Source organism: Chionomys nivalis, chromosome 19 (assembly GCF_950005125.1).
Source record: "Chionomys nivalis chromosome 19, mChiNiv1.1, whole genome shotgun sequence".
Taxonomy (NCBI): domain Eukaryota; kingdom Metazoa; phylum Chordata; class Mammalia; order Rodentia; family Cricetidae; genus Chionomys; species Chionomys nivalis.
This window is the reverse complement of record NC_080104.1, coordinates 45696900-45713031: the sequence shown is the minus strand read 5'-3', so window position 1 is coordinate 45713031 and position 16132 is coordinate 45696900.

The following is a 16132-nucleotide window of genomic DNA, read 5'->3' as shown; positions in this document are numbered from 1 at the left end:
AAGTCTCTCACAAAATAAATAAGTAGATGGCTATGTTTTGGTATAATAATAATATTTAGTGTTTCTTTCAATAAGCACACATAGTTACTTTTTCAAAAAATAGACACCTGAGCTTTTAAACACTGTCAATGACAATACTGCCTGAAGTGCTCTCTATGTGTGTTAGGCTATGAAAGATTTTAGCCTTTGTTTTGCTGTGCATCCCAACTTGGAGAAACTCATCTTCACTGGCCTCAGCTTCCTGATTGCTGGGACAATATTTTATTTTAAATACAGTTACTGAGTTACGGAATGTATCTTGTCAACCAGTATTCGGGGATTTAAACAAACTGTTACAGCAGGAAACTGCTCACACACATTGCTAATATAATAATAATGTCACATTTCCTTTTCTTTCTGACAGTATGTACATTCTCATTCTAATAAAATTCTCAATTGAGACTCCAGTTAATAACAGACATTTGCATACTGATTAGTAATGACATTATCAAACACATGATACCCTTTATAGGATACAGGATTAGAATAACCATCAACAATGATGAGGTCATCAAAATGTAACCTTATTAAAATGCTTTTGACTTCCTTAATAACTGATTAGAGATTAAATTCCATCAGCTTTTCAAACAAGATCTTCTAATACAGTAATATTATAAATGGTTCCATTTATTCTTATCTCTACCTCTTATTACTGCTAAGCAAGGGTCACACAATATATCATCTAAAGTTATTATGGGCAAGCTGTATTTTATTCTCTCAGACATTCAAAAGAAAGAAGTACTTGTAGTCAATATCAACTAATTTTGAAAAAGAATATTTTTTGTTGTTCTTGTTTCTTATTAAAGTTTTCATATGTGATTTCCCACAAATCACCATTTGACCCAGAAGTTCTTCTAAGAAGAACATGAAGAGATGTCTCAGTGGGTAGGGGTGCCATCTGTGAAGGCACAAAAGCCTGGGCTCAAACCCCCAGCCTTCTCGTAATGAGATGTGCATTGCTGCTTTTGGCTGCAACACCAGCATGGGTCATGGGCACAGGAAAGATAGAGCCATTGTAACTCTGTGTATCAGTGAGAGACCCTGTCTAAGACTGTAAGGCCTAGCATGAAGGTGGGGGAGCTTCACTTCTGGTTTCTGCATGCACAAAACTGAGTATGACCACACAAGCACCTGCACGTCCATCAAGTTGTACATCACAACTCATTAGTACCTGAACATTTGATCACAACTTGCACATTTTTGATAAGAAATCATCATTTTGGAATATAGATTAAAACTAAGTTTCAACGTGCTTTTGAAAAGGTTAAAGAAATTTGTAAGTTTTATATTCAATGATCAACACATTTGTTTAAAAATGATTTAATTAGCTGACAGGCTTGATAATAATATTGTGTTTCCTTTCAGATTTTTATTTGATAAATTAACTAATTTTGGCTAATTTGTTAAGACTTCTTGAGTATGACTTTCAATATATACAAAGTAATTTATAACCATACCATGTTAATAATGCTATTTTAATGGACTTTAAGTATGAAAATAAGCATCTGAATACTTAAATGTGATCTTTATTTTCATTTTATTTTTCCCTTTATTCTTTCATACATTGATATACTGTTTTAAATATTATTTGGGATTGTTAAGTGGTAGGTACAACTTGCTATATCAGATAAATCAAAACAAATTTACATATCCTAGAAAATTTTGTTTTAAAAAAATTGAAATACATACACATTTTAAAGCCAAATACTCATATTTTCATCAACTATGTTCCACTTGATTGCATAAATGTGCTTTGATTGTTGTTCTTTCTCACAGTGTCAATGTATAGCCTAGGACCATCTTACATTTGTACTATGTAGCTCACTCAGCCAGGCCTCAAATATTCTGTCTTAGTGCTTCTGGCTTCAGAGTGCGGTCTCTCCAGCTATACAATACTACGTGGAGCAATAGCCATTCTTGAAACACCACTGCCCCATTGTTAGTTAAAATTAACTATACAAAACAATAGGCTTTGTATAATGTTGACATACATATATATGTAGCTCAGTTCTTCATTTTTCCCCACCCACTTCTCTCTCTGTTTTCCCGCTCTCTTTGTTCCTGCCCTCTTCCTTAATAGTCCCTGTTGAATTTTTATGTCATTTTTCCATTCTGTATTGTGTCATGTTTTCCTTGCTCATTCATCTGTTGATGGGCATCTAGGTTGATTACCTAACTATCTACTGTGAATAGTGCCACACTGAGTATGACTGTTTCATTATCTTTATTGAATATTGACTTTTATTTAGTTGACTTTTATTCAGATTTCAGGAGCACATCCAGAAAAATGGATCATTTGGTATTATTTTTAGCTTTTTGAAGAATGAACAGTGTACAATGGTTCTCCCCTTCCCAATACACACTCTGAATTTCATCCTCACCAGGATTTGTTGAGTTTTGTTTATTTTATGGTAGAAAAAGAATCCTATCACAATTTTGATTTGCATTTCCTTGATGGCTAATTGTTTTGCAAAATTTTAATGTATGTATTTGATATTTTCTTTTTAAAATGGTCTGATTAATTCATTTGGCCATTTTTTGATCAAGGCACTTATCCTTTCATTTTTAAAAATCATTTATTTCTTTGTGTATTCTTTATACTAATATCAGATGAACATGTGGTGAAGAGTTCTGTTCCTTTTCCAGATGGTCTCATCACTCTTATTTCCTTTGGAGAGGCTGTGGGTTTGATGCCCAATCATTTGATTATTCTTATTATAATTTCCTGATCTACAAGCACCCTGTCAAGGAGGATGTAGTCTTTTCCTATATAATAAGTGCCCCTCACAATTTTGAGCAGCAGTTTCGGTGTTTCAGGTTTTACATTAATGTGTGGAATCATTTCGAGTTGATTTTTGTGTAGCATATGATGTAGAGCTCAAGTTTCAGTCCCATCTATGGGCATGCTAGACGTGCTTATTTTTCTAAGAAACACTTGCTACACAGTCTTCATTCTTAAAGATGTGCTTTAATACTTGTGGGTATTGACAGGAACAGTTTACGGTCTCACCTGTAATAGAGTTACAGAAGGTCTGTTAGATCACTGACACTGAGGATTACCATCATTAAACCTTGCCTGGGTATTAATGTTAATTTTTCTTATCACAGCCATCTTCATTTCATCTGTTTTCGATCATTCATGCAACTTGTTTTTATAAATTTATCTCAGTATTTGCATTTTGCCGGATGTCTTGTCATTAAAATACAAAAAAAAAAAAAAACCAACAAAGCTTTAACCCCTGAATATGTTGTCTTAAAGGTGCAAAATACTGTGTCCTACTCTGATCATTAATTTATCTAACTGTAATTTGTGTGAGATTTCTAATTTAGTGAGATTAAATTTTCTAATATTTACTTCAAGTTCGATGTTGTAGTAATTTTTGTCAACAATGCTGTTTTAAAGATCAATGCTGTACTATACTTTAGAAATTTTTGCTATCTTTGCTTTTATATTTAAGTCTACGATTCCAGTGACTGAATTTATATATGATAAGACATAGCAGACAGGTTTCCTTACTTTTATTGCAGTTGTTAAGTTCTTTTGTGCATTTTTGTCCCTTTAAATGCTATTGGCACCAGGATTAAATCACTTTAACACTGTACCTTATCTGAATGATGGATTTTGTCACATTGATATGCCTATCAATGCAAAGAATGAAAGAAAAATTTTGTACTCAGATAGCATTATCCCCTCTATGCTTTGTCTTTGCTTTCAAAATTATTTTAACTTTCAAGCTCATTTCTGCCTCAGCATACATGTTAGAATCATTTTGACAACTTGTATAAAAATGCCTGCTGGGATGTTAATTGAGATCATAATGAGTTTTAGATGCAATTTTTAGGCACTTGACAGTTGACATCTTGACAGTGTCTTCTTTTGTGAACATTTAAGATTTCTCCATTTATTAAGCTTTTCAAAATGATTTCTGCAGTGCTTCATGTTAAGGAAAGAAGTTTGATATATATTATTTGTTATTGATTGGCACATGCTATTTCGCAGTGTTTTGATGGACAGATTGTTAAATTTATTACTATTTTGATCCAACTTAAAAAATTTATTCAACTTAGGGTTATTTATTGCTTAAAAGAATCAGGTAGGATATATATATATATATGTATATATATATATTTATATGTAATTATGCTTCCAATGAATGAGGAAAACATTCCTTTCTTTGTTATGAATTATTTCTTTTCATTACATTATATAGAATTCCCATGAATACATGACTGAAGTTTTTACTCCAAATTTTGCTCCTAAACATTAACTATTTTATTATTAATCAAGATATGTGCACTGAGTAAATTGTAATTGGTTTCATCAGATGAAGACACTTCTTTTTCTGTTAAAAATTTTTGTGATATTTTGTTGCAAATGTTTTGCCTACCTTGGGACCTATTATTCTTCTACTGTGATCAACACAGATTTGTTTTATTGTTAGTATAATGGATTAACCTGATTTGATTTGAATGGTTTAAATCAACCTTAATTTCTGATAATAACTCTTTTTGTTGATGCAATGTTAAACTATGTTCACTAATTTTGATTTAATACCTTTGATGAAACCTGATGAAATATGTATTCATAAATTATTTTCCTATTCTTTATTCTTTCTTTAATTATTTTTGTTAAGGAAATAATCGCTTCAAAACTTTAACTGGAAAGTATAATTTTCTGTAGTGGTGTTTAGTTTTTGTGTGACTATGATGTTACACATTACTTTAAAATGAAACAAATCCAATAGCAATCAATGTATATATATAATATTCTTTATAGTAAAAATTATATTATTATAGTTTTAAATAAATTTTAGTAATTTTATTAAGGTGTTTATTATTTCTTCTCAGTTTTGGTGATTTTTCTCTTTTTTATTTTTATAATTTTATTTTTTATAATAATGATATCATTATTTAAAATAAATAACTTTACTTACAAGTTATGTCACCTGTGAAAATTCAGTTTTCTTTCAACTCTGAATAGACAACTAATTTGTTTAAAAATTTCCTACCACTGTTTCTTTCCCTTAGCATATTCGGCAGTTGTTCTAGTGTCTCCTAGGTTAAAGCTGTGATAAATCTTCAGCCATCACCATCTTTGCTTTTTTGAATAATATGGCTTCTACCTTTGGTGCTCTTAATATTTTGACAGATCCTCAGCTCTTGGCAAATCTAGGTTTAAGTGTCTTTGAGATTTCACCTGTGGTTCTATCAAGTTGAAGCTTTCTGTGCTCTTAGAACGTGAGTTCATAGTTTCTGTCATATTTGGCAAACATTTGCCTGTTTAGATATTTTAATACCATAGTCCCCTTACATTCTTTGCCTTCTTCTCTCCTGTGTTTGGTGCCTTCGTCCCCCACATTTCTCTGGTTTCATTCTTGCCGCACTGCCTCTATACTACTGTGAATCATCAGGTTACTACTCCTTTGTTTCCGCTTTCATCAGACTTTACCTTTTTTTTTTTTTTTTTTGAGAGTGTCGAATTCAATGATGTTTTCCTCTACAGCCTTCAGTGTACTAGAGCTTTTAATATCATTCAGGAAAATGGCAATCTCAAATAACGCAGCTTCATTTTATCTTTAAAAACAGCCTTTTGCTTCTTACTTCATATAGTTCATCTCTGATCCCATCATGTTCACTTCTACCTTTAAAGATTCCAGCACAGAATATATTAATAACACCGTGTATCGTATTTCATGTGCTAATTTATCCACTCTTTTATTTCTATGTGTGCTTGCATTATATATATATGCATATATATGTATGCATATATATATATATATATATATATTTTTTTTTTCTTTTTCCAGGTCATCTGTTTCTGATTTTTCTTACATGTTCTTGTACTTTCAAATTTTGTCTTTGTCTCTGAACATAAGTTACTTTTGGGTCTTTTTGTTTTCATTTTAGACATTAAAGTCATATTTTAGGTTGAACTTGGTAGTTCTCAACCCTGTCCATGATTGAGAAATGGTACTGTCCGATTGCTCCGAAAGTCCTTGGTCTCCACATGCTTCCTCCTTTCTGAGTGGAGAGATTTGGACTGTTTCCCGCCATTTATATGTATGACAATGGTTTGAATGACAACTCCTAAGGAAACTCGCAGCTCCCATAAGTTCAGCTTCTCTGGAGCACATTATTTTTTACTCCACCCCTGTATACATGGGGTTAAAGATGCGAGGGGTTCTCTCTGCTGCTTTATGACCATCTGTATTTCCCTGTGTGCTTCCCCTTATATTGTTTGCATATTCTGGCTTTTGTGGCCATACCAGAATCAAACTCTCTCTACTTTTGTTTTCTATTTCTCACTACATGGAAATAGCCTCACAGAGAAATATTTGTTGAAATCAAAATACTTCCTATATTTAAACTCACAGTCCTGTATTCTTTTGCTTAGGATAGGAAAAACATATTGTTCTGTTATTTTATTTGTGGTCAGAGTTGAAAATGTCCACTGCATTTTAGATTGATTCACAAATATTAGTCATCATGCACACTTGGAACAGGAACCCAACTAATAGAAAAATGCTTTAATGATGCCTCTTTGCATCTCGCACGGTCCAGGATTTTAATACAAATACTGTCTTGCAAAGTTCCACTTACCTAGTCATCTGAATTATAGGGAATTTTGCATGCCTCTCTACAGTCAGTGTCTTGCACCAAAGACTTTTAATTCCACTTTATAGCATGTCACATAAGGGGTGAAATGACCATATCAATATTTATTGTGGGTGAATCAGGAACTCTTTCTCATATCACCCAGGATTGGCCTTAAAGTTTCTGATTGGCAAAGAAATGTTTTTGCCGTCTATCTTGGAGATTTGCAAGAGGTTAATTTCTCATCTAAATATAAAACCAACAGGGAAACAGCCTTGGTCAGATGGTCTTGCAACAGATAAGTTCTGTAACTTAATTAAAACCAGACTGAGAGGATTTCCAGGGCCCTAATATACACTGTATCTCTGCAGGAAAATAAAACTATCCAGGACATACAATCATTGCATCAATGGCTCAGTCTGTGACTAAAGAAAGTGAGTTTCATTTGCTTCTGAAATTCTAGTTTATCGATTGGTTTTCACTACCTAACAATTTAAAACTAAAATGAATGGCCTGTAACTATAAGAATTTGTCATCTGGCAGTCTCCAGAGGGCAGAAATCCCAGTATGGTTGAATTCTGTGGTCTGGCTCGGTCATTCATGGGATAGCAGTTGCGTGTTGGCTGGCATTTCAGTCTTTTGAAAGCTTGACTTACATGGTCCTTTGCATTGAACTTCAGTTTCCTCTCACATCAGTTTGTTCATTGGATGGCATCTGGGTTTTCCTAGCATGAAAAGGATGCAAGAGAGTGAAAATGCCAGAGCCAGTGCCGCTTGTAACTGCATCCCAGCATTGGCAAGCATCACTTCAAGATGTTCTGTTAGTCCAGGACCCACTTTGACACAGGGCAAAGATGTCCCGAACAATGATTTGCGTGTGTGGAGGCAGACTGGGAGGCTGTCTTCCCCAACATCCCTAAAAAAGAACAGTGAATTCATATCTTTCCTCTCCACAAATATTCTCAGCCCATAGCAAGGCCTTTAGAGTCTCATTCAATAACAGTACTTAGACCATGGGGCATCATTAAATCTTTCTTACCAAGGGATCCCAATTTAGTCTGACATCTATACCCTTTGTTGCAAAATACAACACCCAGTCTATATGAATTTGTTGAATAGTATAACATTGTTAAACTAATAATATTTTTGCTAGTTTCTATGTATTTATGTATTTTATCTATTCTCAGTCTTTAGAATGATAGTTTTGAATATGAATAAGTGTAGCATCGATTTCTTTCACTTGAAATGCTAGGGCCTCCGGTATAAATTTGTGCTTATTGTTTCATAAAAAAATGCATTGAACCTGAAATAGTTATCAAAAGGCCTTGAGAATTTTAGAGTTATTATTAAGAAAATTGAAACATAATCCTTCAAGTACACTAAGAGAGTAAGAATAACATATTTAAATATATGCATCTGCATATATGATGAGCTTTACCTCTGGTATTAGTATTAAGCAAGTCACTGAACTGAATAAAAAAGAGTTTATGTTATTGACAAATTTCATGCTACTATAGTTAAGTTTATTCAATGAGTTAGTTGCCTTCAATACAAATACAGCAGCAACAATATTATTCTCCACAATATGGTTTTTATAAATTAACAAAAAATGGTGTAACAATTCTGTAATCTCGGCGCTCGGGAGGTAGAGGCAGGAGGATCAGGAGTTTGAGAACACCCTTAGCTACATATAAAACTGAGTCAGGAGTAGACTACATGAGATCCTGTCTCCATAAAAGATGCAAAAGACTGTAATGATTTTTATTGGTTATGTTAACTTTATTCTAAGTGTAAATAACCGCTCTTCCACTCTCCTTTCTTGTTTTTAATAAAAATTACTTTTAAAGTGAATAGCAGAATATTTAAAAAGCTTGCTAGATTGGAGAAGGTGACAAATGGTTGTATTGGGATCCATAAATTCTGTATTTTATTTTATAAAAGTTCTTCTCCATGTGTTCACCGCTGATTTCCAAGATATTGATTCTAGAAACCTTTACAACAGAGACAGTATTTAAAATCAACAGTATTGTGTTTACAACAATGCATTAAATCATATTAAAATATAGGGACACATGGATGATTGGGTGGTTTTAAAATACTGAAAGCATTGATACAACAATTAGGCTCATTTTTAACAGGTTTTATATTCTGTACTGAAGTAATCACCAGATGTCTGTATTGTCAGTATTAGTTATGGCTCTCTAGAATAAGGGAGCCTTAGAATGATTATACATTCCGGAAGGGTATTAGTAGATTGGTGTACACGGTATGGTCTGGTTAATTTAACAATGAGTGATTGCACACTGGAGAAGCTTAGAACCTGGTAGACATAGTCCATGAGAATTCACGAATCAGCATTCTCTATCTGACACTAAAAGTCTGGGAGATTCCTAGAGAGTTATGTTGATTTTGGTTTGCATGGAAAGCTGTATAATTAGTCCTAGAGTGAAGAAAATTTTGCTAAAGAGCCAGGCATGGCTTTGCATTCTTTTATACACACTAAAGCAATAAATAATCACATCGGAGATGGAAATATTGAAGACTGAAATGAATTTTAGCGAAAACATATTTTATGACAGAAAAATTGCAAATTGAATTAGACCATGTGATTATATTATGCCAGCACATAGTATGATTCAATTTCTGGGTTCATGTCAAGGAAGCTACTTACAGACTTACAGAATTTTAAAATTAAAAATCAATGCTGTGAGATGCAAGTAGAATAAACTTATGTATTTTCCAGTGATGCAACACTTCATGAAATATTTGTTAAAAATAATTATAATTTACACAAATTTAGAACAAAATTATTTTGGATATATTTTATATATTTGCCTTATGTCATATATTTATTATCTCTTTATAAGAGAAATGTATACACACACAATACCTATTAACATTTTAATGTCTTTCTAGGTTTACTATTTTTAGTTAATTGACTTTCCTAGTCACTACATGTGAAGTTGAATGGAATCAAAGCCATAAGTTGAAGGAAGGGATGTAAATATAAACTAACTGTAAGAGCATGGATACTGAAGTGTCTTCCTTTCAAACTGTTTCAGAGATTTCCGGGGTTCAAACACATGACTGAGTAAAAGTCCGTGTCTTACAGGTTGCTTTGGAATTGGAGCACATGTGAGAGTCTTTGGGATATAATGCATATTCAGGAAATATCATTTTAATAAATGGAAGTGTCCTCATTTAACATGCAAGGAACCCAGAATTACCTGGAGTTTGCACATATGAGTGTGAGTGTGTATGTGCATGTGAATACTTGTGATCCTGTGTGTGAGTATATGTGTGTGTGATTGGGAATGTGTGTGTGTGCGTGCGTGCTAGGGGTGTGTGTGTGTGGTGTGTGCGTGCATTGTGCTGTAGTGTGATCTGGTTGGACTAGTATTCTCCTCTTAGAGAATGTTACTTTTATCTGTAAAGGCCCTTAACACAAAGTTGTTTTTGTTTTTTTTTGTTGTTGTTGTTGTTTTAAGTTTTTCGAGACAGGGTTTCTCTGTGGTTTTGGAGCCTGTCCTGGAACTAGCTCTTGTAGACCAGGCTGGTCTCGAACTCACAGAGATCCACCTGCCTCTGCCTCCCAAGTGCTGGGATTAAAGGCGTGCACCACCACCGCCCGGCACAAAGTTGTTTTTGTATTAAGCCAGTGAGCATAAAATTACTTGGTTCCTCTAAAAATAATGTTCTTCAGCTAAACTTATGGTAAATCCTTGGAGAAATAGTGCTAACAGTCCATTGTATGCCTGTATTTACCCTTAGGCATCCTTCCAGGTCTTCAAGTGAATCATGATTTGTTCATACAGTGTTGAAATAAGACTTCTTTAAAACAAGCATTCTTACACTTTTATTAGTATTATTTTTGTCTTTATTCACATACAGTGCAATTTATATTTTCTAGGTGGCTTTTTACCTTTAATATACCAACAGCTTTTTCATAAAAGCATTAGTACAATAATAATTTCCTTTTCTCTCATTTTTTCAATAAAGTTACAATTTAGCATAAAATGTTTTCTAAAATACACCAGTTCATCAGTATAGTTCATCTTCAGTAAATTCATAGCTCCAATTACCTTTATTTAATATTTTTTCAGAATTTAATTTTCAGCAAACTGGAGATTAGTTGGGGTATAATTTAAAGAACACAATGTGATGCATGTAATTTAAGAACATTTTGGTAGAATGTGCAATAAGACTCCCATTTATTCTCTTGCATTGCATAAAAAAGAGTATTTTTATAGTTTAAAAGCACTGGTGAAATTTCGAGAGCTGAGCTCTGTTATTGCTGGTAGATTCAAAGGCATATCTGTCATCAGCATGATTGTGCAGAGTTCAAACTGCTTCCCAAGGTAACACCCACAGAAGGTGTAGGAGGACCTTTGGTATGCAAAATGTAAAGTGCCTGATCACTATGATCTGGGAAAATGCATATTATTCACAATAGAAAGTTTCAGAATAGATTGGAAAAGAATTCAATTATATATTTGTACTACCACTTTGGAAATCAGTATGGTATTTTATCCGAAAATTTGAGATCAACTTACCTCAGATTCCAGCAATATCACTCTTGGGCATATACTCAAAAGATGCTCAATCATATTACAAAAGCATTTGCTCAACTATGTTTATAGCAGCATTATTTATAATAGCCAGAACCTAGAAACAACCTAGAAGCCCCTCAACTGAAGAATCGCACATTTACACATTAGAGTACTACTCAGTGGTAAAAAAAACAACGACATCTTGAATTTTGCATGTAAATGGATGGAATTAGAAAACACTATCCTGAGTGAGGTGACCCAGACCCAAAAAGATGAATATGATACATACTCACTCGTAAGTGGATACTAGCTATAAACAATTACATAATATAATTAGACCCACATGGAAACTGGAAACAGACAAGATTGACTGGCAGAGTTGGGAGCATGGAGGTGGGAGGAGAAGGGAGGGTAAGAGGGGAAGAGGAGGGCAGAGGGGAAGGGTAAAGGAAAACTTGAGGGAATGAGATGATCGAGATGGAGGAAGGACAGAGAGCAAGGAGAGAGATACCTTAATTAAGGGAACCATTATAGGGTTAGAAAAAACCTGGCTCTAGAGAAATTCCCAGGAATTCAAAGGTAACTTGTTAATTTCTTCAGTGGGAGTTATAACTTGTTATTTTTGAAATTTTCATGGTAATGTCTTTATATCTGATGTTCTTGTGTATCTGACATTTTAAATCATATGTTTGTCTGATCTAAACTTTTGTGATGCTCAAGGAAGAAATTCCAGAGCTTTTGTTCATCCTAAGCAAGCTGTCCAGCACAGAGAAATATCTGCAACTTTTGTGTTTTGTGGACAGTCTCACTATGCAACACAGACTAACCTTGAACTTGGGATTCTCATATTTCAGCCTCCAGAGGGCTGGCATTACTAGTTTATGCCATCTTCCTTGGCACAAAATAATTTTTAAGGTTATTTGAAACATTGAACTTTGGTATATTTTAAGAATGCTACTATCGATATCTTGTATAATTCTTTTAAATTTTGTAGAGCATTTAACCAGAAAACAAATTTCTAGGTTATAGTTAATAAAGTACAAAACATGCTAATCTTCTCTATAGTGATGTATCTATGTATTTCCAGCAGTCATCCAGGAAAATTCTCACTGCCAATGTTCTTATCAGAACTTTTGTCATATTATAAAATTAATTTTAAATATTCTGGAGACTCATAGTAAAACTAATGCTATGATTTTAATTTCAATATCTCTCAAGACTAATTATAGCCTGATTAACTATTGCTTTGAAAATCTATCCTGGTATTTTGTTCATCATTTTGTTTTGTTGTCTATTGTTTTATTAATTTTGCATAATAACTTATATGATATACAACTTCTTATCTTATCAATGTATTGTTATTATCTCCTTCCAGGCTAAGAGAGGATTTTATAGTCTCAATATTCTTTGCTATGTAGATGCATTTTAATATTAGTGAAAAATCAATTGATAAGCTTTTAAAAACAGCTCACTACATTTTATGTCCTGTTTAAAAAAAAAAAGTCTTTGCTTCAGGAGATCTATCCAGTGGTAGATCACTTGCATAATTTGTGTGAATCCCTGCATTAAATTCTCAGTCCTCAGCTGGGTGGTGGCAGTGCACGCCTTTAATCCCAGTAGTCAGGAGGCAGAGGCAGGCAGATCTCTGTGAGTTTGAGGCCAGACTGGTCTACTAGAACTAGTTCCAGGACAGGCTCCAAAGCTACAGAGAAACCCTGTCTCAAAAAACAAACAAACAAACCCAAAAGCAAAAACAAAAATTCTCAGTCCTCAAAAATAAATGATAAATTAAAATTAAAAAATTAATTTATTCTAAGAGCATAAAGATATTTTTGTCATTTAAAAGTTTTTTAGGCTACAGACATGGCTCAGGGGCTAAGAAAGCCTCTTCCATAGACCCTGAATTTGTTTCCTAGCACCCACATCATCTGAAGCTCACAGCCATCTGCAATATTTGTCCCAAGGGATCTGAGCTACCTTTCCAGCACTTGTGGGAACTAGGCATGCAGATGGGCATAGTCCACAAATAGACAAAAAATTAATTTGCATAAAAAAAATTAAAAGGTTCAAGGAATACAAGGGAAAAATTCTTTTAGTTTATGTTCTGTGGTGGTAAATATTCTCAAGATTTTAGAGTAACCTAGGAGACAGAAATCTTTGCTTGACTTTGAGTTCATGTCTTGATTAACTGATGAAAAGTGATGTTTACTTATTTTCATAAATTACCCAAAAGTTTAATGTGAAACTATTTTTGGTTCTGGAAATAATTTTTGTCTATATTGAGGTATTCTTTGAGGCTGTCTGGGTGTTCTATTCCCAGCACTTAGGAGATAGGGGAAGGCAGATCTTTGAGTTTGAGGCCAGCCTGGTCTACAGAGCTAGTTCCAGGACAGGCATTGCTACACAGAGAAACCCTGTCTCGAATAACCAAAGAAGAAGAAGAAAGAGGACTTGCTGATCTTTCGAAGGATTGGGTTTGTCTCCTCACACCCACATGGTGGCACACAAATACCTGCATCTACATTTCCAGGGCATCTGACACCCTCTTCTGGCCTTTGTGAGCACAAAATTCATACAAGATGCCCACATATACTTGACCGGAAACATTCATATCATAAAACAAAATAAATACAAAGTAAATAGAAAAGAATTAGTTTCGGTAACCTGTGCAATAATAAGACATACGTTTATTTGGTATTTTGATAGTTTGATTTTTAATTATTTTAAATGTTTAGGTTCAGGACCTCAGTGGATTAGAAAATAATACAAACTGGGATCTTTATTAAAAACAGAATTTTGAACAATGCTAGACAACTCATATGCAAAGAAATGATGGCCCATTTCCTACCAAAATAGATTTCATAAAGGGTACATAAAATTCAAATAAATCATTACACAGATAAAGAAATTGGAAACAGAGAAAATAAATGGACTCAACATGACAGCAAAAACTTTCATCATAAGATGAGAGTATCTGTGAATATGACTGTATTTTTACATTTCTCAGGCTTTCGTTAGTTGGTGGAGATATTTGTTCTCCTGTGGTCTTTTATAGAAAATGTTTAATTCATATTATAAAATTAATAAATTTGACTTTATTCATTTATGTTACATGTCTAAATTTAATGATTAAAAATAGATGAAAGTACCAACAATTATGTCTATCATTTTTGGCACATGTGAACCTAGTTATTATTTCTTTGATTGATTGCTAAAAAAGATACATTTTCTTATAAAAGTAAATCGATTGAGAGTACTTCTTAAAAATCTCAGGCTTAAAACAACAGAAAGCCTAGAATACTAGTGTTTCAGATAATGGAAGGTGAAATATATGGAAAAATAGTTTTACTACAAAGTGCTAGGACTCCAGGCCATGAACATGTCGTGGAAGCTCAAGCTACTTTTCAGCATGTGACATCCATACTAAAAAAGTGGACAATAGTATTAAATTCTTCATACTAAGAAAGTCTTATCAGCAAATGGAAGGATTATTTGAGTTAGATGTACACTAACATTTCCATCAGGTAAGACTTAAAAAATCCTAATTTGGAAAACTGGAGATTATATTTGTAGTACTTTCGTTCTTCAATATGTTTCCTACAGTAATTGCAGAAAAAAATAGTCAAGAAGTGACGTGTGTGCCTCAGTTGTAGCATGCTAGTGAGGTATACACAAGACTCTTGCTTTATTTCCACTACCACTAAAACAAGGAAGCAGCTGAACAAATGGGCTAATAGTTGCAATCTCACACTTTTCTTGAAAAGGACTCTGTTCAATTCCCAAACCCGTGTCAAGCAGTTGTAACTCCAGTTCCATGAGATTCACCCCCTGTTCTAGCTTCCACAGATACCTGCACACACATACGATACACTCACAACTCTCTCTCACACACGCAATTAAAATAAATCTTACAAAAATAAACTATGTAAGCATACAACACTCCGCTTCTTCTTTGTGGCAATATTCTTGCACATGTTTATAATATTCTCTGTTGAGGTTTTTAATCATGACAGTCACTTTAGGTAAGAAAATATGCATACACTAACATCTGTTTTCAATGCAGTTATAGCTATGTAAATAGAATTTGGGGAACGGTATACATTAGACAAACATGAATTTTATATTAGACAATTAATGGTAGCCAGATCTGCAGTCACAGAGCTTCCAGGACAGTTAAAAAAAGCTCTATATATTGGGCAGTCTTTAAAAAGGATCTATAAATGTAAGGAATTACCCTTGTAAAAAACATCTAGAATAAAATGCCTCATGCAATAAAAGAAAAATCTTCAAGTGTTTCAAAGAATTAGCATTGTATATATGAACTTGTAAATGTCCAAGTTACATTTTAATAAAATACAATGTATTTACTTTTTTACCTAAATGGAATATGGTATATAATTCAACAGAAAGTATATCATGCTTTAAAAAAATTAAAACCATCATCAGTGTACTCTAAAAGGGCATGGATAGGTAGCCATGGAGTATCAGGATAGCGTCTGGTACAAAATGCACGATGGCTTCCTGTGTGCTATCATAGTCACCAATGTGACCATGGGGTTAAGTTGAGCAAATGCTGGGGCAAACAACCCTAGGACTTCAGTAGAAGTGGTAATCCTGAGGCCATAAAGGCTGACATTATTTGTTGGAGTCTCAGGGATCCCAGGTGGTATAGCAACCACCTGATGATTTCTCTGTTTCTAAAGATAGAACAGAGAGCCAGAAATGTAGTTCAGTGGGTAAGAACACTTGTTTCTCTTCCAGGAGACCTGAGCTCTATTACCTGCACTGAAATCAGATAGTTCACATGTGTCTTCAAATCCAGTTCAAGGGAATCTGATACCTCTGGCCTTTGCAGGCACCTGCTCTCAAATGATCGCACGCGTGCGTGCGTGCGGGCGCGCGCGCACACACACACACACTTTAAAATTATTTTTAAAAGTTAAACTATC